Source organism: Lipotes vexillifer, unplaced genomic scaffold, assembly GCF_000442215.2.
Source record: "Lipotes vexillifer unplaced genomic scaffold, Lipotes_vexillifer_v1.1 scaffold905, whole genome shotgun sequence".
NCBI classification, from domain to species: domain Eukaryota; kingdom Metazoa; phylum Chordata; class Mammalia; order Artiodactyla; family Lipotidae; genus Lipotes; species Lipotes vexillifer.
This window is the reverse complement of record NW_006796034.1, coordinates 1,033,936-1,061,263: the sequence shown is the minus strand read 5'-3', so window position 1 is coordinate 1,061,263 and position 27,328 is coordinate 1,033,936.

Genomic DNA, 27,328 nt, shown 5'->3' with positions numbered 1-27,328 from the left:
AAGGTACAGTTAATTAAGTACGTCTAAAGAGGAAATCCCCACAGGTTGGATTGGGAGAGGAGCTCTTCATGGCAGCTGTGGCTCTGGCTCTGAACCCTATAGGAAGTGAAAGATTGAAATAAACCGTGGGCTGCAAGAGCCAAAGTGTGAAAATGTGGGGACAGGGTTTGTCTTGAGGGGAAGAGTTACATAAGGACCTGCAGGGTGAGCCATTTTCCATGAGGGAGACCATGTGCCAAGCAAAACACCTGCTGAAAAAGTAAGGCAAGCAGTGACCCAAGCAGCTCCCCACAGCCTGCTTGGCAGACACAGCCTTGTCAGGACTGCACTTCCTTAAACACAGCCATTGAGTCCAGAGGATTAAAGGGCTTTGAAAGCTGAATATACATTTCCCCCAAAACCTGTAGTACATTTAACTTTTTAAATCAAATGACATTTTAAGTGCACTAGAAAGACTGGCTCTTAAATATGTCATTCCTTTTTATTGTAGCGTGCACTACAGACCATTTCCTTACGTTATATTTCACGGGGTCATTCATCAACACTGTCTAAAGACAATTCACCTTTTCACTGTTTTACCTCCTCCAGTGATTCTTTCAACTGAGGTCTGGGTAGATGACAGCAGGAGCAGTTAAGAATTGGCTTGGAGCCACAATGTTTAAATGAGGCTTTAAGACTGAACTTCTTAAAAGCAAAATCTCTGGCTTCTTTTATCTCTGTCTGCCTTGGAGCCCAGCACCAAGTAGTCATCCAAAACTTTGAAAATACGGCCTCTTGGATGGAATGGAACCAAAAGGCAGGGATGCTTGGAGTGAAAAGGAAACAAGCCCCTGGTCTGGACTCAGCCACTCTGACATTGTGACCACCAGCAAATTACTTAAATGTTCTGGACATCAGTATTCTTAGTTGAAAAATGGAACTCATCATGCCTGTTTTTGAGAATAAAAATATTTTTTTGTTTCTCTTTTCTTTTTCAGCCCATGACTCCTCAGCTTAGATGTCTACCCACTCACTGAGAAACCAGTTCCCCAATCCAACACAGCTAGCATTGTTTTACTAAACTCACAGCTTCTAGTTCCTAAAGGGAGAACACTCAGGCAATCACACAAAAAAGAAGGTTAATGACAGACTAACGCTATCCCAAGTCAGAATGGGATAAACTCAGCTAAGGCAGGCAAAATGCTATGGAATAGGGGAAATGGAAAGTTATTGTTTAATGGGTACAGAGTTTCAGTTTGGGTTAATGAAGAAACTCTAAAGATGGTGTTAGGACTCAGGGGGGCCACCCCAAAACATGCCACAGTGGCATATTGATTACTTTGAATTGAAGTTGCTTGAAAAGCAGCCAGTTCAAGAAGGAGACTCTGACCCTCCTCTGTCCAGCTAAAAAAAGCAGGAAATAAATCTCTCATATGAAGGGTGTATCCTCTACATCTGGAGGTAGGAGGATACCCTTATCACCAAAGATAGGGAATTTGGAGCCAAGAAACCTGTATTAATAACAAACCTTGTTACTTACTTTAATTTACTACCTCAAGCCCAAACTCTATTTAGATTCTTCACTAATTAACCACCCAAAACCTAAGTTTCTTTGTCCTGTCAAGTCCTCACAAATTAAAAAAAAATTTTCTAAAAAGCATAAAAGCTGCCTACTTTGGCCACTTCTTAAGTCCATTTCTATGGGACTTCCATGTGCATAAATTAAATTTGTTTCTTTTTCTACTGCTAATCTACCTTTTGTTAATTTTATTATTAGTCCAACCACAAGAACTCAAGAGAGGTAGAGGGGGAATTTCCTCCTCACGGACAATGGATAGATGATTGCACAACAATGTGAATGTACTTAATGCCATTGAACCGTACACTTACAAATGGTTAAGATGGTAATTTTTATGTTATGTCTATTTTTCCACAATAAAAAAATGCTTTAGGATGCCTATACAAACTGTATATCTTCTGAATCTTTTGAGATTATAATAAGGATTACAAATATAACATTTGGGGTTTTCTAAGCTTTATCAGAGAGAGCTGTTTTATGGGCTGATCGGCAGCTTATGACATGACTCAGCACAAAAAGATGAAATGGGACTCTCTCCTCTCCCCCCTCTCTCCCTCTCCCTCTTCCCTCCCATCTCATTGGGAAATAGTGAAATAGGTTTTGAGGACAGCAGAAGTAGACGTTGAAAGGAAGCACACGGAGCAGCCATGATGTAGTAACTGTCAGGGCGACAAGGGAGGAAACAAGAGTAGAGAGGCCTTGAGTCAGAACAAGCCCTAACTATTATCATAAAATGGAAACTGTGAGCAAGCAGGTCCTATAAGGTAGAGGAGAGATAAACAAGGGACAAAAATAGGCAAGTTTCAAAAACAGCTAGATCCCAAGAAGAGCAGACAAGTGAGGCAGAGCAGAGTGAGGTGAGCAGGAAGCCTTGTAGAGTAGGTCCCTGAAACTCTGCTGCTCCCACCGTGGTCTTCAGGCAACCCAGAAACTCAGATTTTCTGTGTCCACATAGTTAGGATATTCATGGGGGTCCATGCACAAACATCCCTGCAGAAACAAACCCACCATACCAGGCATTACTCAGACCTCTTTTATGTTACTTATTCCATTTGTGAGGGGTTCTTCAGTTTGAGGTGTAGAAATGAAACACAATATAAAGAAATGCAGCAAAAATGAACATTGATTGTGAATGGTAATCTATTGGGAACTTTGCTAAGAATAGGATAATTTCATTTGAAGAAAATATAGCTGAGATGATGTTAGTAAATAAGACCTATGACAATCATCACTGCTACCACATTAATAGCTACTCAATAATAGGTCTAAAGAGGAGTGCTGGAAGGTTGTTGCTAGCAGTAGAGGCTGCGACAAAGGCTTGTGTACCCTTAGTTGATGTAGAAATGTGATACCTAGGAACACGGAATGAGGAATGAGAGTAAAAAAGGGAAGAAGAGAAAACCAATACAGGAATGCATTATCCCTATGGGTTGGTTACTCCTAAGGGTGACCTGTTATTTTGAGAATCTTTTGAGAATCATGAAGCATGCCTCAAAACTATTCACTTGGGACTTCCCTGGTGGTCCAGTGGTAAAGAATCCACCTTCCAGTGCAGGGGACGAGGGTTCGATCCCTGGTCGGGGAACTAAGATCCCACATGCTGTGGGGCAACTAAGCCCTCGCACCACAACTACTGAGTTCGCGAGCCTCCATGAGAGAGCCCACGTGCTGCAAACTACAGAGCCCACGTGTCCTGGAGCTCACGCGCCACAACTAGAGAGAGAAAACCCACATGCCGTAACTAGAGAGAAGCCTGCCTGCCACAATGAAGAGCCTATGCTGCAACGAAAGATTCTGCATGCCTCAACGAAGATCCCACAACTAAGACCCGGTGCAGCCAAAAAAATTAATTAAATAAATAAATTTTTAAAAAAGCTAAAAAAAAAACCCTATTCACTCAGGGGAGGAAGAGGGAAGCATTTATCCATAGGTTCCTGGCCTCTTCTGAACAAAGGTTGCCACTTGGAGAGTTAACAGCCCTTCATGGAACAAGTCCTCAGGGGTATCAGCATCAGAGAAGCCCTGACAAAGCTGACTTAAGCTTGCAAGGCTTTCATCATGGCAGCACGGCTGTTTATATAAGACGTGTCTGATCCAGCGTATCTGCTTCTTTTAGTCCAGGCCGGCCCCCTTGACCACAGTAAGCCCATAGAGATGGGTTTTTCTAAGGGAAGTTAGGGAGAGAGACCTCGCTAAGGTAGATACCAAAGGCCTCCAACCCCAGCTATCCAAAACTTTCTTCTGACTTCAATTCAAGTTCAATACAAATATTCTATCCATAGTTTAAACTCATTTCCTAAAGAATATTATAGTAAATGAGAAAGTGAAAAAGTCACAAGGATGGCACATTGCACATAAACATTTGTATGAAAGACATTTATTGTGTCATCATGGATAGGAAAGGAAAATTTGCCCCCTCAAAATGTCTCTTTGGCATGCAGACTTTTCCCGAGCCAAAGACAATCAGAAAATAGAAGCCTCAGGAAGTCTTTCTTTTTGCCTCCCCCTTAGCTGCCCAAGGCATTTAAATAAAGAGCTTGTTTTCGGAATAGAGCTATCACCAGAGATAATCTGCAAAGAATATGTGCTAAGTGTGTGTGGGGAAACTAGGCAGGACCTAGAGATCAGAGTCCACGCTGTGTCCCACTGTCTCTGCATGGCCCAGCAAACATGTATTTACCAAACATTTGCTTTTTCATCTCCATATGAATTGCCTTCCTCCCCTATGAATCTCCAAACCCCTACCCCCAACATCCTCTTTTGTCTTTAACTGAAGATGGTATTTAAGGTGAGAGTTTAGGCTATTTTGGCAAGTTACTCAGTTTTCCTGGGTCTCTCCCTTGTATACATGTTATTAAACTTTTATGTGATTGTCTTCTGTTAATTTGTATTATGTCAATTTAATTCTTAGACCAGCCAGAAGAACCTAAAAGGGTAGAGGAAAATTTCTTCCCAACACATGGAAAGGAAGGAAATCTACCCCTCTGAAATATGTTCACATCTTTAGGATTATACCTTTTTCAATGTAAGTGATAATATACTTATGTGGAAGTAGGAGAAGTCATCTGGGGAAAGTTATATATAACATATGACAATGATACTTCTGTTATTAGTTTCTGATTGTTTAAATTATAAATTTAGAAACTCATTTTTAAGAGCCCTTACTAAGAAACTTGGGGTTGACTCCATTTCAAGATAATATAATAGGGACTTCCCTGGTGGCGCAGTGGTTAAGAATCTGCCTGCCAATGCAGGGGACGTGGGTTCAAACCCCGGTCTGGGAAGATCCCACATGCTGCAGAGCAACTAAGCCAGTGCGTCACAACTACTGAGCCCACGTGCTGCAACTACTGAAGCCAACGTGCCTAGAGCCCGTGCTCCGCAACAAGAGAAACCACTGCTATGAGAAGCCCGTGCACCGCAACGAAGAGTAGCCCCTGATCGCCACAACTAGAGAAAGCCTGTGCACAGCAACAAAGACCCAACACAGCCAAAAAAAAAAAAAAAGATAATATAATAAATGACATGGCAGAACTTGGAGACTTCTATTATAAGAGATTCATTTCAGAGATTTCAGTCAGAAAATAGCAATATTGAGAGGTGTCTGGGAAGTGATGATTTATCCAGTGAAGTAAGCACTTGCCTTTGCCCTATGTACTTTCAGTGCTTGTCCTTACCAAGTGCCTGGCATAGTCATATCAGCTTATCACTCCATAGGACAAGTTCATGTCCTTATTTTAACTCAGTCTCTCTTCACAGTCTGTGTATTAAAACAAACACATTCACAAATGTCAGAGCTACAAAATATGTGAAGCCAAAACTGATAGACCTGCAAAAATAGGCAAGTTCACAATTACAGTTGGAGATTTCAACACTCGTCTCTCAACAACTGATTGAACAAGTAGACAGGAAACTAGGAAGGATACAGAAGAACTCAACAAGACCATTAAACAGCAAGATCAAACAGACATTTACAAAACACTCCACTTCACAACAGAACACATATTCTTTTCAAATACCTATGGAGCATATACCAAGATATATGCTACCTAGAGTGGTAAAGATACTAATACACACCTATTAGAATGGCCCAAATCCAAAAATCTGACACCAAACGCAGCTGAGCATGTGGAGTAAAGGGAATTCCTCAGAAAGTTATGCACCTGGGCCTGGAGGCAGGAAGCCTGGATTGAGACCTTGCTCTGCCGCTTAAAGAATGTGTGACCTTGACCAAATCATCAACTCTCAGAAACTCAGACTCTCCATCTGTGAATGGAAATAGTAACTATTTTCTCTTTAAGCTGTTGCAGTTTTTAAGCTACACTGAAGTTTCACAAACTTAACACACCCATGTAACCAGCACCTTGATCGTGAAACAGAACATTTCCCTGACTCCAGACATACTCCTGTGCTCTCTTCCTGTCCTTATGTCCCAAAGTACCGACCCTTCTAATGCCTAATGGCACAGATTAGCTTTGCATGCCTTGTACCTCATGTCAATGGAGTCATGTAACACGTACTATTTTGTATTTGGCATCTTAACACTATGTTCAGAGATTCTTCCATTGTATGTAATTATAAATTCTTCACGTACATTACTGTATAGTATTCCATTGTGTGAATATTCCACAGTGTGTTTAAAATTCAGTTCTTGATGGGCATTTAAGATCATAGAGATGTTTTGGGGATTAAGTGGTGTGTACTGAACTTTCACACGCTGAACACACCCAAGTAAACAGAAGTCAAGTAACAGAAGTCTTCTTCCTCTTCCCTTCCAGTCACCATGCCCCAAAGGTAACTGCTATTTTTATTTCAAATACTACATAATTTTTTTAAGTAGTGCCTGACTATCATTGTTGTTGTGGAGGTCAGAAGAGATCTGATGTTATTTTTTCTCTTTAGCAACAGCTGTGCCAGAAAATCACTTGTAATCAATGAAAGTAGGCTCCCACTCTAAGAGAGGGTATTAGTGCCTTGAAATCACTTGTGCAAGGGTGACGCCGGGGCTTTGCTGAAGAGTCCATCACTTTAAACCACTGAGCATGACTTCCTGATTCTGGGAACGGGGCCCATGGCCTCTAAATGTAGCCACCTAAAGAGGATTAACCTTATTTCTGTTGTCCGAGGAAATGGGCATAACCAGACCCTCTGTGACTTTGAGGTTTAAATAGAAAAGCTGGCCAAACAGGGAAATCAGCTCGGTGCTTTGTGACCAGCTAGAGGCGTGGGATAGGGAGGGGGAGAGGCAGAAGCAAGAGGGAGGAGATATGGGGATATACGTATAGCTGATACACTTTGTTATAAAGCAGAAACTAACCCACCATAGTAAAGCATTTATACTCCAATAAAGATGTTAAAAAGAAAAAGAAAAGCTGGACAAAGTTTAGATCAATGTTTTTCAAACTATAGGTGTTGAACCATTAAGGGATCACAATCAGTTTTTTAATAGAATGACAGAGTAGAGAAAGAATGTATCAGTATGGATCGTTTATACTAAGGGTAACTTTTGTGAAACTTTTGTTTCAAATTCATCTATATAAGCATGTGTGAGTGTGTGCTTACATGTATTGGGTTGAGTAAATGTATTTCTCACTGTGGGTTGAGATACCCAATTTATTTTATTTATTTCTTTTTCTTTTTAAAAAAATTAGTTATCTATTTTATATATATTACTCTATATATGTCAATCCCAATCTCCCAGTTCATCCCACCCCCCACCTCCACTTCCCCCGCTTGGTGTCCATATGTCTGTTCTCTACATCTGTGTCTCTATTTCTGCCTTGCACACTCGTTCATCTGTACCATTTTTCTAGATTCCACATATATGCGTTAAAACACAATATTTGTTTTTCTCTTTCTGACTTACTTCACTCTGTATGACAGTCTCTTGGTCCATCCACATCTCTACAAATGACCCAACTTCATTCCTTTTTACGGCTGAGTAATATTCTACTGTATATATGTACCACATCTTCTTTATCTATTTGTCTGTCAATGGGCATTTAGGTTGATTCCATGATCTGGCTATTGTAAATAGTGCTGCAATGAATATTGGGGTGCATGTGTCTTTTTGAATTATGGTTTCCTCAGGGTATATGGCCAGGAGTGGGATTGCTCAGTTACGTGGTAATTCTGTTTTTAGTTTTTTAAGGAACCTCTGTACTGTTCTCCACAGTGGCTGTATCAATTTACATTCCCACCAACAGGGCAAGAGGGTTCCCTTTTCTCCATACCCTCTCCAGCATTTGTTGTTTGTGGATTTTCTGATGATGCCCATTTTAACTGGTGTGAGGTGATACCTCATTGTACCTTTGATTTGCATTTCTCTAATAATTAGGGATGTTGAGCAGCTTTTCATGTGCCTCTTGTCCATCTGTATGTCTTCTTTGGAGAAATGTCTATTTAGGTCGTTGGCCATTTTTTGATCGGGTTGTTTGTTTTTTTTAATTGAGCTGCATGAGCTGTTTATATATTTTGGAGATTAATCTTTTGTCCATTGATTCATTTGCAAATATTTTCTCCCATTCTGAAGGTTGTCTTTTCATCTTATTTATGGTTTCCTTTGCTGTGCAAAAGCTTTGAAGTTTCATTAGGTCTCCTTTGTTTATTTTTTATTTTATTTCCATTACTCTAGGAGGTGGGTCAAAAAAGATCTTGCTGTGGTTTATGTCAAGGACTGTTCTTTCTATATTTTCCTCTAAGAGTTTTATAGTGTCCAGTCCTACATTTAGGTCTTTAATCCATTTTGAGTTTATTTTTGTGTATGGTATTAGGGAGTGTTCTAATTTCATTCTTTTATATGTAGCTGTCCAGTTTTCCCAGCACCACTCATTGAAGAGACTGTCTTTTCTCAATTTGTATATCCTTGCCTCCTTTGTCAAAGATTAGTTGACCACAAGTGTGTGGGTTTATCTCTGGGCTTTCTATCCTGTTCCACTGATCTATATTTCTGTTTCTGTGCCAGGACCATATTGTCTTGATTACTGTAGCTTTGTAGTATAGTCTGAAGTCAGGAAGTCTGATTACTCCAGCTCTGCTTTTTTCCCATCAATATTGCTTTGGCTATTCGGGGTCTTTTGTGACTCCATACAAATTTTAAGATTTTTTGTTCTAGTTCTGTAAAAAATGCCATTGGTAATTTGATAGGGATTGCATTAAATCTGTAGATTGCTTTACGTAGTGTAGTCATTTTCACAATGTTGATCCTTCCAATCCAAGAACATGGTATATCTCTCCATCTGTTTGTGTCATCTTTAATTTCTTTCATCAGTGTCTTATAGTTTTCTGAGTACAGGTCTTTTACCTCCTTAGGTAGGTTGATTCCTAGGTATTTTTTTCTTTTTGTTGCAATGGTGAATGGGATTGTTTCCTTAATTTCTCTTTCTGATCTTTCGTTGTTAGTGTATAGGAATGCAAGGGATTTCTGTGCATTAATTTTGTACCCTGCAACTTTACCAAATTCATTGATTAGCTCTAGTAATTTTCTGGTGGCATCTTTAGGATTCTCTATGTATAGTATCATGTCATCGGCAAACAGTGACAGTTTTACTTCTTCTTTTCTAATTTGTATTCCTTTTATTTATTTTTCTCCTCTGATTGCCATGGCTAGGACTTCCAAAACTATGTTGATTAAAAGTGTTGAGAGTGGACATCCTTGTCTTGTTCCTGATCTTAGAGGAAATGCTTTCAGTTTTTTACCATTGAGAATGATGTTTGCTGTGGGTTTGTTGTATATGGCCTTTATTATGTTAAGGTAGGTTCCCTCTATGCCCACTTTCTGGAGAGTTTGTATCATAAATCGGTGTTGAATTTTGTCAGAAGGTTTTTCTGCATCTGTTGAGATGATCATATGGTTTTTATTCTTCAATTTGTTAATATGGTGTATCACGTTGATTTGCATATATTGAAGAATCCTTTCATCCCTGGGAAATCCCACTTGATCATGATGTATTATCCTCTTAATGTGTTGTTGGATTCTGTTTGCTAGTATTTTGTTGAGGATTTTTGCATCTATGTTCATCAGTCTGTAATTTTCTTTTTTTGTAGTATCTCTGTCTGGTTTTGGGATCAGGGTGATGGTGGCCTCGTAGAATGAGTTTGGGAGTGCTCCTCCCTCTGCTGTATTTTGGAAGAGTTTGAGAAGGATGCATGTTAGCTCTCTTCTAAATGTTTGATAGAATTCACCTGTGAAGCCAACTGGTCCTGGACTTTTGTTTGTTGGAAGATTTTTCATCACAGTTTCAATTTCATTACTTGTGATTGGTCTGTTCATATTTTCTATTTCTTCCTGGTTCAGCCTTGGAAGTTTATACCTTTCTGAGAATTTATCTGTTTCTTCCAGGTTGTCCATTTTATTTGGCATAGAGTTGCTTGTAGTAGTTTCTTACGATGCTTTGTATTTCTGTGGTGTCTGTTGTAACTTCTCCTTTTTCATTTCTAATTTTATTGATTTGAGTCCTCTCCCTCTTTTTCTTGATGAGTCTGGCTAAAGGTTTATCACTCTTGTTTATCTTCTCAAAGAACTAGCTTTTTAGTTTTATTGATCTTTGCTATTGTTTTCTTTGTTTCTATTTCATTTATTTCTACTCTGATCTTTATGGTTTCTTTCCTTCTACTAACTTTGGGTTTTGTTTGTTCTTCTTTCTCTAGTTCCTTTAGGTGTAAGGTTAGATTGTTTATTTGAGATTTTTCTTGCTTCTTGAGGTAGGATTGTATTGCTATACACTTCCCTTTTAGGACTGCTTTTGCTGCATCCCATAGGTTTTGTATCATTGTATTTTCATTGTCATTTGTCTCTAGGTAGTTTTTGATTTCCTCTATGATTTCTTCAGTGATCTTTTGGTTATTTAGTACTGTATTGTTTAGCCTCAATGTGTTTGTGTTTTTTACGTTTTTTTCCCTGTAATTGGTTTCTAATTTCATAGCATTGTGGTCGGAAAAGATGCTTGATATGATTTCAATGCTCTTAAATTTACTGAGGCTTGATATGTGACCCAAGATGTGAATTTTCCTGGAGAATGTTAGTGTGTACTTGAGAAGAAAGTGTAATCTGCTGTTTTTGGATGGAATGTCCTATAAGTATCACTTAAATCTATCTGGTCTATCGTGTCATTTAAAGCTTGTATTTCCTTATTAATTTTCTGTCTGGATGATCTGTCCATTGGTGTATGTGAGGTGTTAAAGTCCCCCACTATCATTGTGTTACCGTTGATTTCCTCTTTTATAGCTGTTAGCATTTGTCTAATGTATTGAGGTTCTCCTATGTTGGGTGCATATACATTTATAATTGTTATATCTTCTTGGGTTGATGCCTTGATCATTATGGAGTGTCCTTTTTGTCTCTTGTAACATTCTTTATTTTAAAGTCTATTTTATCTGATATGAGTGTTGCTACTCCAGCTTTCTTTTGATTTCCATTTGCATGGAATATCTTTTTCCATCTTCTCACTTTCAGCCTGTATGTGTCCCTAGGTCTGAAGGGGGTCTCTTGTAGACAGCATATTTATGGGTCTTGTTTTTGTATCCATTCAGTGATCCTGTGTCTTTTGGTTGGAGCATTTAATCCATTCACATTTAAGGTAGTTACCAATATGTATGTTCCTATTACCATTTTCTTAATTGTTTTGGGTTTGTTTTTGCATGTCCTTTTCTTCTCTTGTGTTTCCCACTTAGAGAAGTTCCTGTAGCATTTGTTGTAGAGCCTGTTTGGTAGTGCTGAATTCTCATAGCCTTTGTTTGTCTGTAATGCTTTTGATTTCTCCATTGAATCTGAATGAGATCTTTGCTGGGTTGAGGAATCTTGGTTGTAGGTTCTTCCCTTTCTTCACCTTAAATATATTGTGCCTCTTCCTTCTGGCTTATAGAATTTCTGCTGAGAAATCAGATGTTAACCTTATGGGAGTTCCCTTGTATGTTATTTGTCATTTTTCCCTTGTTGCTTTTAATAATTTTTCTTTGTCTTTAGTTATTTTCAACTTGATTACTATGTGTCTCAGCATGTTTCTCCTTGGGTTTATCCTGTATGGGACTCGCTGCGCTTCCTGGACTTGGGTGGCTATTTTCTTTCCCATGTTAAGGAAGTTTTCCACTATAATCTCTTCAAATATTTTCTTGGGTCCTTTTTCTCTCCCTTCTCCTTCTGGGACGCCTATAATGTGAATATTTGTGTGTTTAATGTTGTCCCAGTTGTCTATTAGGCTGTCTTCATTTCTTTTCATTCTTTTTTTATTCTGTTCCTCAGCAGTGATTTCCACCATTCTGTCTTCCAGGTCACTTATCGGTTCTTCTGTCTCAGTTATTCTGCTATTGATTTCTTCTAGGGTATTTTTCATTTCAGTTATTGTATTGTTCATCTCTGTTTGTTTGTTCTTTCATTCTTCTAGGTGTTCTTTTATTCTTCTAGGTCTTTGTTAAACATTTCTTGCATCTTCTTGATCTTTGCCTCTATTCTTTTTCTGAGGTCCTGGATCATCTTCACTATCATTATTCTAAATTCTTTTTCTGGTAGGTTGCCTATTTCCACTTCATTTAGTTGTTTTTCTGGTGTTTTATCTTGTTCCTTCATCTGCTACATAGTCCTCTGCCTTTTCATTTTGTCTGTCTTTCTGTGAATGTGGTTTTCATTCCACAGGCTGTAGGACTGTAGTTCTTTTTGCTTCTGCTGTCTACCCTTTGGTGGATGAAGCCATCCTGAGACAACCATTTTAGATGGACCCAGAGGAAAGCAAGAGATTCAGGGCTCAGACCTGACGCATCTCTTTTAGGGCTAGCTGGGACCCAGAATGTGGCTGTCCACATAATCTGAATATGTGCTCGCTCTATGTATCTATCATCAATCATCTTCTATCTATCTATCTATCTATCTAACTATCTTTCTACCTTTCTACCTGCTGTCTGCCTACTTACTTAACAAAATGTAACAGTGAAGTGTAAATACTGGCATTATAAGCAAATTTCACTTGTCCATAAAAACAGATGCTCAACACATATTTCTGGGATGAATAAATGAATGACTTTTCTTCTGTGTACTTTCAGTTCATTTCTAAACTCCATGAGATCAGAGACCATGTCCGTTTTTGTTTGGTATTGCATTCCTAATGCATAAATGCAGTAGGATCTTAGAAATATTTTTTATTTCAATGAAGTGTTTTTTTATTCTCTACATTAAACATATGTTGCTTTTTAAAATTGAAATATAGTTGATATACAATATTATATTAGTTTCAGGAGTACTACATATTGATTTGACATTTGCATATATTATGAAATGAACGCCTGTAACCATCTGTCCCCACACAAAATTATGACAATATTATTGATCATATTTCTTATGCTGTAAATTACATCATCATGGCTTATTTTATAACTGGAGGTTTGTACCTTTTAATCCCCTTCACCTATTTCACCCCTCCACCATGGCCCTCCCCTCTGGAAACCACCCATTTGTTCTCTGTACCTATGAGTCTCTTTTCATTTTGTTTAGTTAGTTTGTTTTTTTAGATTCTGCATGTAAGTGAGATTATATGGTACTTGTCTTTCTCTGTCTGACTTATCTCACTTAGCATAATACCCTCTAGATCCATCCATGTTGTTACAAATGGCAAGCTTTCTCTTTTGTGTGGCTGAGTAATATTCCACTGTACATATACCACATCATCTTTACCCATTCATCTATTGATGGAGTCTTTGGCTGCTTCCATGTCTTGGCTATTGTAAATAATGTTGCTATGAACATTGGAGTGTGTATATGTTCTCAAATTAGTGTCTTTGTTTTCTTTGGGTAAATACCCAGAAGCAAAATTGTTCGATCATATGGTAATTGTATTTCTAATTTTTTGAGGAGCTTCTATACTGTTTCCCACAGTGGCTGCTACGGAATTTACAATCTCACTGACAGTGCATGAGGGTTCCCTTTTCTCCACATCCTCACCAACATTTGTTATTTGTTGTCTTTTTGAAGGTAGTCATTCTGACAGGTGAGTGGTGGCATCTCACTGTGGTTTTAATTTGCATTTCCCTGATGATTAGTGATGTTGACATCTTTTTCATGTGTCTGTTGTCTGCCTGTATATATTCTTCAGAAAAATGTCTATTCAGGTCCTCTGCTCATATTTTAATTGTTTGTTTGTTTTTGATGTTGAGTTGACTGAGGTTTTGGTTTATGTTGGAAATTAACCTCTTATTGGATATATCATTTGTAAATATCTTCAGTAGGCTGCCTTTTCATTTTGTTGACAGTTTCCTTTGTGCAAAAGCTTTTTAGTTTGATGTAGTTTCATTTGTTTATTTTTGCCTGAGGGCAGTCAGGACAAGCTGTCCCATTTGTTCACACTGTCAGCTGGGTGGCATTTGCCTATCCAAGGAAATGGCTTAGTTAAGAAACTGGGGGTAGGGAAGATATATGGAGGTGTTAACAGATTTTTTCCTGCAAGATACAGGAGCTGGGGATCTCCTCTGTTGTTTCTGATTGACTTCTCAGTAAAGTTAGAGGAAATGGTGGTCAAATCATGGTCAGAGGCATCTGGTAGAGGATGACAGATCCAGGAGTCAGTAAAATCTAATGCACATGCAGTGGTTTGGGAGAAACTTACCAGGAGGTTTTCCTTCATGAAGAAGGCTCCAGGGGTGATTCTGAAAAACAAAGATCATTCAAATCCATCTCTGCTCTGTGTCTCTTGGGGTCTACAGTGCTCCCAATCCCAAGTGCTGCTGTTGTCAGCCCTCCGTTGCTTCAAAATTAGTGTGTCCAATTGCAGTACTGATAATTTCACCTTTTTTGCAGTTATCCCTTAATCACACCCAGACCTTCCATTCAGAAATAAAAGGTGCAAGACTTGGACATTTTAATAAAAGTTACAAACCCATTATGGCCCCCTCATTGGCCTGTGTGGACCACTGCAGGGGGATTTGGTGATAGTGTGATCAGCCAAGTGGCAATTATCCTTATGATCTAGGACCAAGTCCATCCAACTACAGAATCCAGGTGGCTGAATCAGAATTAAATTTGAATCTTCCAGGCTCCATTTTGGCTGGGCTGCCATCTGGAGGGTGTACCAACCAGACTGGCCTGGGATTGCTATTAGGGGAGAGAAAGACATATCATGCCCAGGAGTGGTCAGGAAAAAATCTCAGTTTTTCAAAGTGAGTCTATATCAACCCCCACCCCTTTTGTCCTGATCATTACCCAGAAAGCAGCCAGGAGGAAGTGACCCCTTTCTGAGGATAGCAGCATTCAGTGACCAAACTGCCTTACTAAAGTGCATGGACCAGGAGAATGTGAAGGAAATAGAATTAGAAATTTTTTGAGTCAATTTTTGAGGAGGTCATTCCAGTGCTAGATGTCTCTGGATGGTAGGGAGCATGGAAGGTCCATCAAATATCTGTACTCTGTATGTGTTCTTTGCTGTAAAGCAATTATACTCCAATAAAGATATAAAAAAAAATTTAATGCCACACACACAAAATATCTGTACTATCAGCAGCCGAGGTGAGGGTAGAGGGGGAAGAGGGGAGGAGGAGTACAGAGGGAAGGAGCCTTCTAGGCCAGTAAGGCTTTACATTTATTTTTAGTTTCAAACAGGGTGGTGGCTGCTCATGGCTCCGTCAAGTCAACTTACAATGCTTTGGGCTGCTTCCCCAATTTAAAGTGGGTAAAGACCCTCATGGTTGATACTGCCTACTTTGGCTTTGCGAGCCCTTTGGCTCAGCAGCCATGGCCAAGTTCTTTTCTGGCTGGTGTCACTGGATTTGCTTCCTTCTGCTGACTTGGGCTTGGCTCATACAGTGGCAATTTTTTTTTTTAAAGAGAGTACTTCAACCTGAGGTATTTGCTGCCCCATTTAAAAAAAATACCCCTTTGGCTTCATCTAGTTCCAATGTAAATTTTCCAGGGCTGAGAATTGACAGTAAGAATATATGTAGAATTCTTTGTGTCAGTTTCTCATTCTCCAATAGGTCACCTGCATCAGCTTTAGAAACCCAAACCCAGGCAGGAAGAACTCAAATGTTAGTTAATGTCTCATCTATGGATTCCCAAGGGAGTTTCCCCCCAAAGAATGTCTCATCTATGGATTCCCAAGGGAGTTTCCCCCCAAAGAGCCACAGCTCCATTATAGCAGCCAGGACCAGCTGCAAAACACCCTGAGACACTTTGCTCTTGTCTGAATGGGTCTAAGGTTGGCATGAGAGACTGTAGGAGTGACTGAGCCATAAAACAGTCCAGCTGTTGCCATCCAGGGTGAATATTAGTCCTAATTATCACAGTGGGGGCAGACCTGAAACTGACCACCAGATTGATGAGAAAGTCTCCTGCACAGAGGAGAGTTAGCAACACCCCAGGCTCTGTTTCACACAGTTGACCTTCAACCTACTTCCCAGTACTCAGCCTGCAACACTTCAATTCCTCCTTATAATTGGCAAAAAACAAAAACAAAAACAAAAACATTGGAGAACTATTAAATGCCTGATTGATCATAAAATTTAGTCAACATGTTCACTCCTAATTCCCAGGGACTTCCTCAAAATCAGGTGGCCTATGAGGTTCTCATCCTTCCTCATTCACATCTCTCTCTACAACCCCTTGTGGTCACTAAGACTGTCAAGAACTGTGAAGAGTCTGAGATTTTACCATCCTTACAATCTAAGCCAGCCTGCCACAATTTCATGGATGCTGGGAGAACACACAAGACTGGATCATAGACTGGATCATAGATTTTGCTACTCACAGCACTAGCAGTAACCAGATCTTAGCACTTGTGCCAGTTTTGCAAGCCCCAGCTCCCACGGGCAATTCAAAGAAGGCCAGATGATACCTATACATGTGACAGATTGTGTTACAAGAGAGAAACCCTGAGTTTACGGCACCCAGACCTCTTATAATGGACAAAAGCAAACATGCACTGTCTCTATCCCCCAAAATTGTTTGTTATACAAACATCCTTAAAAAGAGAATCCATAACAACAATAATCAGTCCTTGTGCTTGCAAGATGTACAGAAACATGAAAGATCCATGGAGAACTGCTTCCCAAAAATGAGCTTTAGCAACTAGTTCTCTGAGTCACATCATTCCCCCTAAATCTCTTGTGAGACATCATCTATTTTCCAACCCTGTTTGTCACAGATTGGTGATGGGATAATAGTAGACGGCATGGAGCCCACAATGGTGATGACTGGGGGAGACATTAATAGATGGAGGCAACAGGCAACACAAGATTTATTGGTTTAAAGGTTTGGGGGTTGCAAATGGCAGAAATCTACTTTGGTTAACATAAGTAAAAAGGATAAGTAAAAAGGATAATTTATTACAAAATTATGTAATAGCCCAGAGAAATGAAGAAAAAAGTTGAACAGCTGGGTCTTTGGGAGGTCAGAAAGCAGGGCAAATCTAGGGATTTAGATCTAGGAACTAATGGACAGTCTCTCCAGGGTGTTTCTGTTAGGATGACCCAGCTCCAACATTTAAATTCTTGTGTCACACAGCTCAAGGTTCAAATTTTCCTGTGAGAGAGTCTGATTGGCCTCTACTGGATCATATACCCATGTCTTGGGGAGGTGAGAGTAGGGATCTTAACAGATAATTGAACCAAGGCTGCATTCATTGTGAAGGGGGAGTGCCCAAAGAAATATCAAGACATTTCCCTGCTTATAAGATTCATTTTCTCAATCTTCTCCATACTGTGGGGGACACGGTTGCTAGGAATTCTGGGATCACATCTAACATCTCCATTATGAGTGAGGGAAGAGAAAGAATCACAGGAACAGCTCTGAACGGCCAGGCTGGGTCACTGCTCTGCATGTGGGGCTTGGGTGTGGGGTAGGGCATTAGGACTGGTTCCTATACCAGAACCATACAGAGAAATAAGGAGGGAACAGTTCCCTAAAGAATGGGAGTGTCACTACCAAAAGAAGGGAGCGAGTGATACTAGGCCGAGGAAAACAACAGATTTCCGTCATGGTCACCAACCCTGCACTATCCTTCCTTCCAGCCTCGAATTTTGTGAGTCCTGATTTGAGCATATCTGTAGGGGAAAGAAAACTAAAGATGCTGCTGGTGACTTTTCACAGGAGGAGCAGCCCAGGCCAGGGTGGATGGGTTCTCCCTTTGGCCAGCGTAGGGCCATAGCAGGAGGCTGTGGGATCTTGGACATTTCATCACTGGGTACTTAAGACCTTTCTGGGGCCACTGGAAGACAGAGTCCAAGCTGAGGAGTCTTCCATTAAAAGCCACAAGCTTCTCAACAAAGAGCTGAAGAAAATCTATGAGGTGGACAGGGTCAGGGAGCCAGGTTTGCCATTTGGCACCTGGGGCCAAAAGGGCCAGAACAGGCAAGGAGCTTACTGGACTTCCTCTCATCCCAGGCCACTCTGCAAAAAAAAGTTCAGTCTAAAATGTCTAGTTCATAGGACTGGCTGGAGGTGGGAACTAGGGTGAGGTGTCACAGCAAAACTCTAAAACCAGATCCCAGCCAAGGACCCCTAAAGGCCAGGTACCTGCAGGTAGAGTCTGAAGACATTTCTTGAGACACCAAAGCCAGGGGAGGGAGTCACTTATGGAGTCTGTGAGTGGGAAGGAATAGAAAAAAAAAAAGTAATTTTGAACAAATGATGATAACTTTGTGAACATATAATGAAATTTTTTCTCATGTAAGAATAAGAGCATCAGGTATGTAGGTAAGTGATATAATTACATATCACATTATATAAACAAAATTTATTATGTCACATATAATATGGTGTAAAACTTTTATTGGCGCACTTCTCCTTGGATTTCCACGCAATTACTAGGGAAGTAATGTAGAAAGTCCCAACAGGAGAATGTCTTTGCTGCTACACAGTGTTCTTAGAGCCTGTCAACATAGACCCCCAGCCGCAGAGCTGCCCACGTGGAGCATGGCTCATAGAATAAAATCTGGGAACTAGGGAACTGGAAAATCTAAGATTTGGCAATCATTTGCAGGCCATGATTGCAGGTTCAAGATGTTAAGCTGTCATAAGAAATGCAAAGGATTCGTCTATGGACCTTGATTCATAACCACAGGTAGTCAGCATTTACATCTCATCCTTGTGTGACTGTAAAAATTCTTTCCTCAGGAGTTCAGCATTTAATCCATGCTGGTATTTAAAACAACTCGACAAACAATCCAAACATTCATCCACTGGGAAATGGATAAACAAAGTGTGGAACATCCATACAATGAAATACCACTTGGAGATAAAAAGGAACAAACTCGGGCTTCATACAGCAATATGGATGGATTTCAAAAGCAGTATGTTAAACGAAACAAGCAAGACAGAAAAGAACTACATACTTTATGATTACATTTACAGGAAATTTTAGAAAAGGCAAACTTATAGCGACAAAAAGTAGATGGTGTTTGCCATGAGGGAAGGGGATTTACTCTGAAGGGGCAAAGGAAACTTTTGGGGGTGATGAATATTTTCTATTTTTTGATTAAGATAGTGGTTAAATGACCGTATACCTTTGTCAAAACTCATCAAATTGTATACTTAAAATTGGTGACTTTATTTTTTACTGTGGTAAAATATATAGCATAAAACTTACCATTTTAACCATTAAATGTACAGTTCAGTGGCATTACTTATCTTCACAGTGTTGCACAACCATCACAAAAAGTTTTTCTTTACTCTGAAAAGACACTGCCCCCATTAAGCAATAGCTCCCCATTCCCTCTTCCCCCAGGGAGACTTTTATTGTACATGAATTATACTTCAATAAAGCTGATTTAAAAAATTAACTGCCTCCATCTAGTCCCCCTGCCTGCTCCCTAGCTGAGGTAATTTTTGTAGCCTCATACTGTACACGCCCCTGTGATTTCTCTCTGTGCTCCGGCCCTGCGTGCCCAAGCCATGGAGATCATCTTCCTCTCCAGAGTGTCCACAAAGCACACAAGTGCATGGCTTCCCCAGGTTATCTGAGGACTTTACTCTTTGGTCCTTATCTCGACAGCAAGACATCTCTTCCCTCTCTCCACCTCTCCTCGAAACGAATCTTTTTGCTCAGCCCAGCCTACCAGGGTCTAGCTTTGAGCAACACACACACACACACACACACACACCAACAGCTTCTCCCTTCAATAGTGACACGACCTGTTTGTATGTCTCCCCCACCCGCAGGTCCCTGACCCCCTTTCCCTTAGCAATTTTTTCCTCCTTAGTAGTCAGCTAAGTCCAACTTGGACTTCACACTTATATCTTAAATAGTATAGAGCTGATTTAAAGGCCACGGGAAGAGAAAGACTTCGTGTTTTCTCCTAAAAAGACAGGAATCTTTTCTATGTCATCCTTCTATAATGACCTCTGTCTAAGCTCACCCTCCCGAGGAGAGGGAGCTTACTGCCCGAAGTGTCCTATTCTATTGTTGTAGCAAAAACTATTAGACTCTGACTATTTGTCTTTCTGTCCCTTTAAAGGACAGAAAGACGAACTATCCCCCAAGCCTTTCTCTCTCCTTTTCCCCAAGCTAAGGGGCAGGGTGGGCTTGGTTAAAAAAGAAATCCTATCTTTTCACAAGAGGTGCTATCAAAGCAGCTGTGGAGTGTCTGCCTAAGGGAGTAGCCATTTAGAGCCCATTTCCTATTCGTGAAGCCTGAGGGGACACAATCTGATAACGAGAGACTAAGGAAAGAAATGAACATATTCAATCATGGGAAAATGAAGACGGGTGTGCCGCGTATTCCAGGTTGGACCACCTCAAAGGAGGCTGGGCTTGGCTGCCCACCCAGACTCCTGGGTGGGGTTGGAGTATTGAACCCCGCCCCCTACAGCTCTGGGGAACTTGCAAAGGCAACAGGTCACTCCCGTGGTGTATGTGGCTAGGGCCCCGCTCTCCCTTCGATGTGCTGAACAAGATTTGCCAGTGGAGGGAGGGAAAGAATTCTGGGACAAGACTGACCCTGTGGACAGGTAGCAGGGTTTCTTTGAAAAGGAGAGGAATACATGGAAAAGAGGTTAGAAGAGATTAGAAGAAAGATGCAAAGATAGGGAGTGATTTAGAGACCAGGCATGCCCATGAGGCACTCTTTATGAATAACTTAACTTCCTAAGTGGACTCTTGGAAAAAATCACTTTTAACCCTCAGTTTTAATCCCCTTCCTCCACCACCTTGTATTATAACTCCCTTCACCTTAATGGAAATCCAGCCCCCACGTCTCCTCTCTTGCCCACAAAGCACAGTCTGATCATCTGTACTGGCTTGTGTGATGGTATTTTAGAAAATAAAGGGAGCGTATAATAAAGTGTGGCCCGCCCCACACTCACACCTCCACCGGTGCAAGTGGAGGGACCCACTGAGGGGAGGGACTATGCCTGGGAATTCCAGGCAGGGAACAGCTGTGAGATTTCCTGAGGTCCCCAGCAGAGCTGGGAGCAGAGGGAAGCACAAACATTGAAGAACAAACAGTTCCTGATAGACAACTCAGGTGGAGCACAAGATAAAACCTTTCTAAATACTTGTGGAAGAAAGTAACTTTTTAAGGAGGGGAAGATGATATTTGGGCCACAGGTGGATCAGGTTGTAGACATTTTACTTCACCCCAATGTGGGGAAGCAAGTTGCAATGGATTTGTCAAGGTCAAGGCCACATTTTCTAGAGTGGAGCTTTGGGTGAGCCTATAAAATTTACACAAAAACTACATTAAGGAAAACTAAGAAGCAACACGTTGGGATAGATGTTCCACACCAAGTGATAAGCAAAGTGTTACGATCTCAATATAGAGAAAGTACCTCCAATTCAGTGAGAAAAGGCAACATAACAGAGAACCGAAAATGATAGCATGCACAAAACAGGATAAAGTGAGGAGTGTTCATTTGCAAGGGACTACTTGTAAAGTTAGGAACAACCAGTGCAGTTATCAGATATCCCTTTTCTGTGTGAAAAGTCAGAGGGAAATGTTACAGGAACCCAGACTGAGAGAGGGTCAGGTTAGAAGAGCAATGAACTCTGTTCTGAAGACACAACCCGTCAGAGGCAACCTCCCAGTAGAGGGCCAAGGGAGTAAACACTTTGACTTTATTCCCTTCCCACCTCCAATCTCCTGCCAGCCTCTCCACTGGCTGAACCCAGCAGCGAGCCAGAGGGCACCAGGGCCATGTTGATGAAACCCCTGGAGGTCAAATTTCTAGGGTGAGAGCAGAATGGAGAAGGGGAAGAGTGGCAAACAGAAGATATTCATCACTGAAGGAAAGAATATGAAAATGAAATACACAGAAAAAGAAATAAATATTAAGGGCCTATTGGCCATATGATGTAGGCCAAATCTCACCAGTCATTAAAAGCTCAGATTCTGAAGTCAGACTTCCTGAGACTACCTGGTCTCCTACTTTATTCTGGAATCTTGATCAGGTCTTGTTTTCATGATTGGGGTAATAAATGGAGTAATAATAGCACCTATATAATAGAGTTACTGTAGGGATCAAATGGAAAAAGGTATGTAAAGCCCTGGGCCGGGGGTCAGCATGGGGGAAGCAATCAATACATGATAGTTTTTTCCCTTTCAAATTGGTAAATGGTAAAGATCTATAAGACTTGGTAATGGCAAGGTTATGGGGCAAAGGACACTCTCAGACGCATTTTATTGGGAGTACGAATTGGTGTACATTTTGGGGGGATAATTTGACAGTATTGTACTTCAAACTAGGAGTAAACAATTCCATGTCTAATGATTTATCCTACACAGTTACTTTCAGGAATTCATAAGACTATATATACAAAGATATTCAATGCCATATTGCAAGTGGGAAAAGTTGGAAATAACCTGAATTTATATAAGGGAATTTTATGTACGCATTTGTGCTGGTTATCTATGGCTGTGTAACAAATTATTTTCTGAAACATCAGAAACTTAGCAGCTTAAAAGCAGCAAAAATTTATCTTCTCACAGTTTGTGTGGGGCAGGAATCCCTGCATGGCTTAGCTGGGTACCCCTGGCTCAAGGCCCCTCATGAGGTTGCAGTTGTACTATTGATCAAGGCTGTGAGCCATCTGAAGGCTCAAAAAGGGAAATGGGGAGGATAAGACATAGATCAAGATAAGCCTTTTTTACTCCTGCATTGGGCTCCCCACCTGGCTTGGACGGGCATGCGTATCCTCTCTTCCTGTTGGAGTAATAAGACTCACAACAAGGGTTTGGGCTTTAGAGTGGAAGGAACCAGAGGAGGCCTTCTGTCCTGTCTTGATCTTAGCCTCTCCAGGCCAGGCTACTTTAGGTAAGAGCTCTTCTCTTTTGAGAGAAAACACCGGTGGTCTAGAGTTGAAGTCCAAGCTAACTGCAAGATTTTGTTTCTCCTTGCTTTGTTCTCGGTGACTATATTTTCTCTTGGTGTCTTAGAAGAAGGGATTGGCATCTGAAAGAGAATTAAGATATCTTGTATTCCAGCAGGTCTGAGCTAAATCCATGTCTCAATGTGTCACCCCCTTCAAATACATTTGACTACCCATGTTATGAAGACATCCATCATGGTCCTTCTAAGTCTTCTCATCTTGAGGCTAACCACTCCCCGTTTCTTACCATTTTCCCTCAAATGAGATAGGTTTTAGATCCTTTATCATTAGGTCACTCTCTAAATTAGTTGTACTCCATAATACTTGATGGGTGAATTCATTCATTTGGTAATAAATATTCTAATTTATCAATGTCCTTCTCAAAACATCATCATGGCATGGTAGTGTTTTAAGGACAGTGTAGTAGTTAAGATGCTTTAGATTACACAAAAAAGAAAAATTGACCTCGAGCTGAGTTAAACAATAATGGAATTCATTAGTTCACAAAACAAAGAGTCCAGAAATTGTAAAGATCTGACAGGGTTGGAAGGAGAGGTTTACATTGTGGTAGGGGCTCTGGCTCTGCATGTCTATCATGGTCTCGGCTCAGCTTCAGACCTGGTCCTCAGGCAGAGGTTTCTCCTGTTAACAGAGTATCCGCGGCCATTCCACTCTTATCAAGGCAAGTCATGCCCATGCAGAAAACGGAGAGCTTCCCGTTCCTTAAGCACAAAGCCGAAGGGGCTTTGGCTGGATCAGACCAACTTGGGCCACCTCCCCAGCCCTGACCCAACCACTGTCTGTCCTGTTTGCTTTGTGGAGGTGCCCACTTCTGAGCCAATGACTGCTGCCAAGAGGAGGGGCTTCCAAGCCAGTCAAATCCTCCCCTTCCTCAGCACCTAGAGGTAGGAAAGTCTCACTCATATCCCATAGCTGGGACATATAGAGCATGCTAGGGAGAGAGGAAACACAAGCTGAATACCTGACTCTTCTATCAGGTATTCAGCTTGTGTTTATTCAGTCAGGACTGTGTGCCAGATCTTCTTTTAGGCCCTGGCAATACTGCAGAGGACAAAATGGGTAAAGTCCCTGCTGTCAGTGAGGGGAGACAGAAAATAAACACATAAATAAGTAGGTAGGGTAAGAACTCTAGAAAATGATGGGGGACTGCTATTCTCTAGAGGGTAGTTGGGGAGACCTCTCAGGAAAGGTGACATTGTGGGGTGGGGGCCATGCACTGAGGTGGCTGAGCCGAAAAGGAGCCCCTGCTGCCCTGTGCACATGCTGGGCCCTCCCACAGGCCAGCTCCTGCTGCTGTCAGCTCTCCGAGGGGCTGCTCCACCTCAACCATTCTTCAGATATCCCTCCTGTCCCACTGTTTGAAATGACACATTTTCTTACTCTAAATTCTAAAATATCTCTGGCCTTGGGACTTCCCTGGTGGCGCAGTGGTTAAGAGTCTGCCTGCCAATGCAGGGGAGACACGGGTTCGAGCCCTGGTCCGGGAAGATCCCGCGTGCCGCGGGGCAACTAAGCCCGCAAGCCACAACTACTGAGCCCATGTGCCACAACTGCTGAAGCCTGCAAGCCTAGAGCCCGTGCTCCACAGCGAGAGGCCACTGCAATGAGAAACCTGCGTACCACAACGTAGAGTTGCCCCCGCTCGCTGCAACTAGAGAAAGCCCCTGAGCAGCAACGAAGACCCAACACATTCAAAAATAAATAAATAAGTAAATAAATAACTTACTTTAAAAAGACTGCAGCCTTTTCAAAAAAAAATAAATGAAATAAATAAAATATCTCTGGCCTCATTTCTGTCCCTTTCTGCCCTCCTCCATCCATCTATCCATTCAGGAGCCAAGGGCCAGGCAAGAATGCCCCTGCTGAAGGCGGCCAACTGGGTGGCGGGCGCTGGGGAGAGGTGGGGACTGTGGCAAAGGCGTCAGCCCGACAGGCGGCCTCACCCGGGCTTCAGCTGACCGCTGCTGAGAGGTCCCAGGGCTCCGGAGGGTAGAGCCACTCGTTTCCCAGCTAGAAATTTGGAACCACGTGTGAAATCTAATTTCTAATCATCAGAGGAGGCCGATTCGATTAGCGTTTTGTTTCTTTCGGTGACCACGTGGGTGGTATGGCCTCCAGTTTGCTTCCTCTGGAGACACAGTGATTCCGAGTTTCTGGAGGGGGGCCCAGACCCTACACCGGGAGCCACAAAGCAGCATCTGGACTCTCCTCTCCTGGCAGCCGAGGGGTGACCCCAAGGCCCGGCCACACTCCCGAAGCCCACTCCCAATGAGGGGACCATCCGAAGGGGGAGCTCCCAGCCCACCCACCCGATTCACTATAGGCGTGCTTCCTTGCTTTGAGACTTATCCAAATTTCTGGAACATTCTACAGCCTGCTAGCCCCAATAACCAATAACCCTCCCATCCTGCCTGCCACCCCATCAGGCCCTCTTGCCGTCCCCCCAGCAAGGCTCCTGTGTTCCCTGCACCCGAGCTTTCCAGCCACCAGGTGCCCATCTGAGAAGTGATTTAGAAGAAATAAGGAAGGGAGCGCTAAGTAAGCACAGAAAGCCTGAGGTGGGAGAGTGCTTGTCACATCCGAGAAAGCACAAGGAGTGAGGGCCAAACATGTGGGGCCTGGTGGACCACGGCAAAGACCGAGAATGGGAAGTAGGGAGGAAATGAACCATGTCTTCAAGGCCAGGGGCCTGATTTTTTTTTTAATATTTATTTATGTAATTTATTTATTTTCCTTATTTTTTTTGCCTGCGTCAGGTCTTCGTTGCGGCACACAGGATCTTTGTTGAGGCACACAGGATCTTTGTTGAGGCATGTGGGATCTTTTCGTTATGGCACGGTCTGCTCGGGTTTCTCTCTAGTTGCGGCTCGTGGGCTTCTCTCTAGTTGTGGCATGTGGGTTTTTGCTTTCCTCTCTCTAGTTGTGGCACGTGGGGTCCAGGGCGCCTGGACTCTGTAGTTTGAGGCACGCAGGCTCTCTTTGAGGCGCGCGGGCTTAGTTGCCCCACGGCATGTGGGATCTTGGTTCCCTGACCAGGGATCGAACCTGCGTCCCCTGTATTGGAAGGTGGATTTCTTTACCACTGGACCACCAGGAAGTCCCAGGGCCTGATTTTTAAGCTATGGTTGCCAGACCGTTGGTTGCTATGTCACTGCCATCTCTACTTGTTCCCCGCTGCAGAGTTCATCTGCCATTAATGTCTGCAAATACTAGACACTTGTTTTCCCTGCCTGCCCTGAAGCTGGGGCGTGAGCAAGTGATCCAAAATCTAAACTGTTTCCCTAAATTGTAGTTTAGGATTAGGTAGATTGGAAAGGGGAGAGACTACAAGCCAAGGGCCAGTCAGGAGGCTTTTGCCCAATTCTAGGACAGAGGTAAGTTGTGTCTGAATATCAATAATGGTCATAGGACAAGAGATGAGGGGTGGACGAGACAGAGATGGAAATGACATGTTCTGGCAACGGGATATGAACAGAAATGGAGAGAGAAGTGGGGTGAGGAAGCAGTGGGGGGAAAGTGGCAGAGCCGGGGGCAAGAATAGTAGCGTGGCTAGAGAAACTGACTTCAGTGATGTGGTGGCAGTCCTTCTGACAAGGAGTGCATCCACACGTAGGGGAAGGGAAAAGCCTCCCATCTTTGGGGAGGAGTATCTAGAAAGCGAGAATAGAAACTATTCAGACTCATTCGCAGATCTGGTCTCTGTGCATGTTATTCATTCTGCCTGGGGGGCTCTTTGCCTAGCAAACTCCTATCCATCCCTCTATACCCAGATTAATTGCTATCTTCTCCAAGAAATCTTCTTGGACTACCTTAAGGCAGAATTATTTCTTTTTCTAGGTTTCTGGAACCCTTCACTGACACCTGCATCCTATCACTTGCTACATACAATGCATTGTCATTTTTCTGTTTCCTCTTTAGTACTAGATGGCAGGTGGGCTCCTTAAGGGGCAGCTTAATAATTTTGTATCCCTGGCATTTAACACTGTGCCTGAAATATAATCATCAAATGAGTGATGAATGGTTGAATAAAATATCGATGATGGAAAAAAAGGTAGAGGCTAAAAGTGGTAGCAGAAGGGGGTGAAATGTTGAAATATTAAAGTTAGGATATTGAGACATTCACAGAGAATGGTGGAACAGATGAGGTTATCCTTGGAAGCTCTTAGAAGGTTCTATATGTGGGAGGAGGAGATCTAAATCGTTGAGCTAATACCAAAACGGAGAGGAATTACGATCATTGCCTGAGAATATCTCAAGAAGAAATGTGCAGAGAAAAACAGATGACATATTAGATTAAGTTGAAAGTAGAGCCCAAAGAGAACCTGAAGGTCAGGAAATCATGAGAGTGTCTTCTTCAGAAGTTCTGGAAACAGAACAGTGACTTTTTTTTTTTTTTTTTTTTTTTTGGTAAGCGGGGTTTTGGCTGTGGCCTCTCCCGTTGCGGAGCACAGGCTCCGGATGCGCAGGCTCA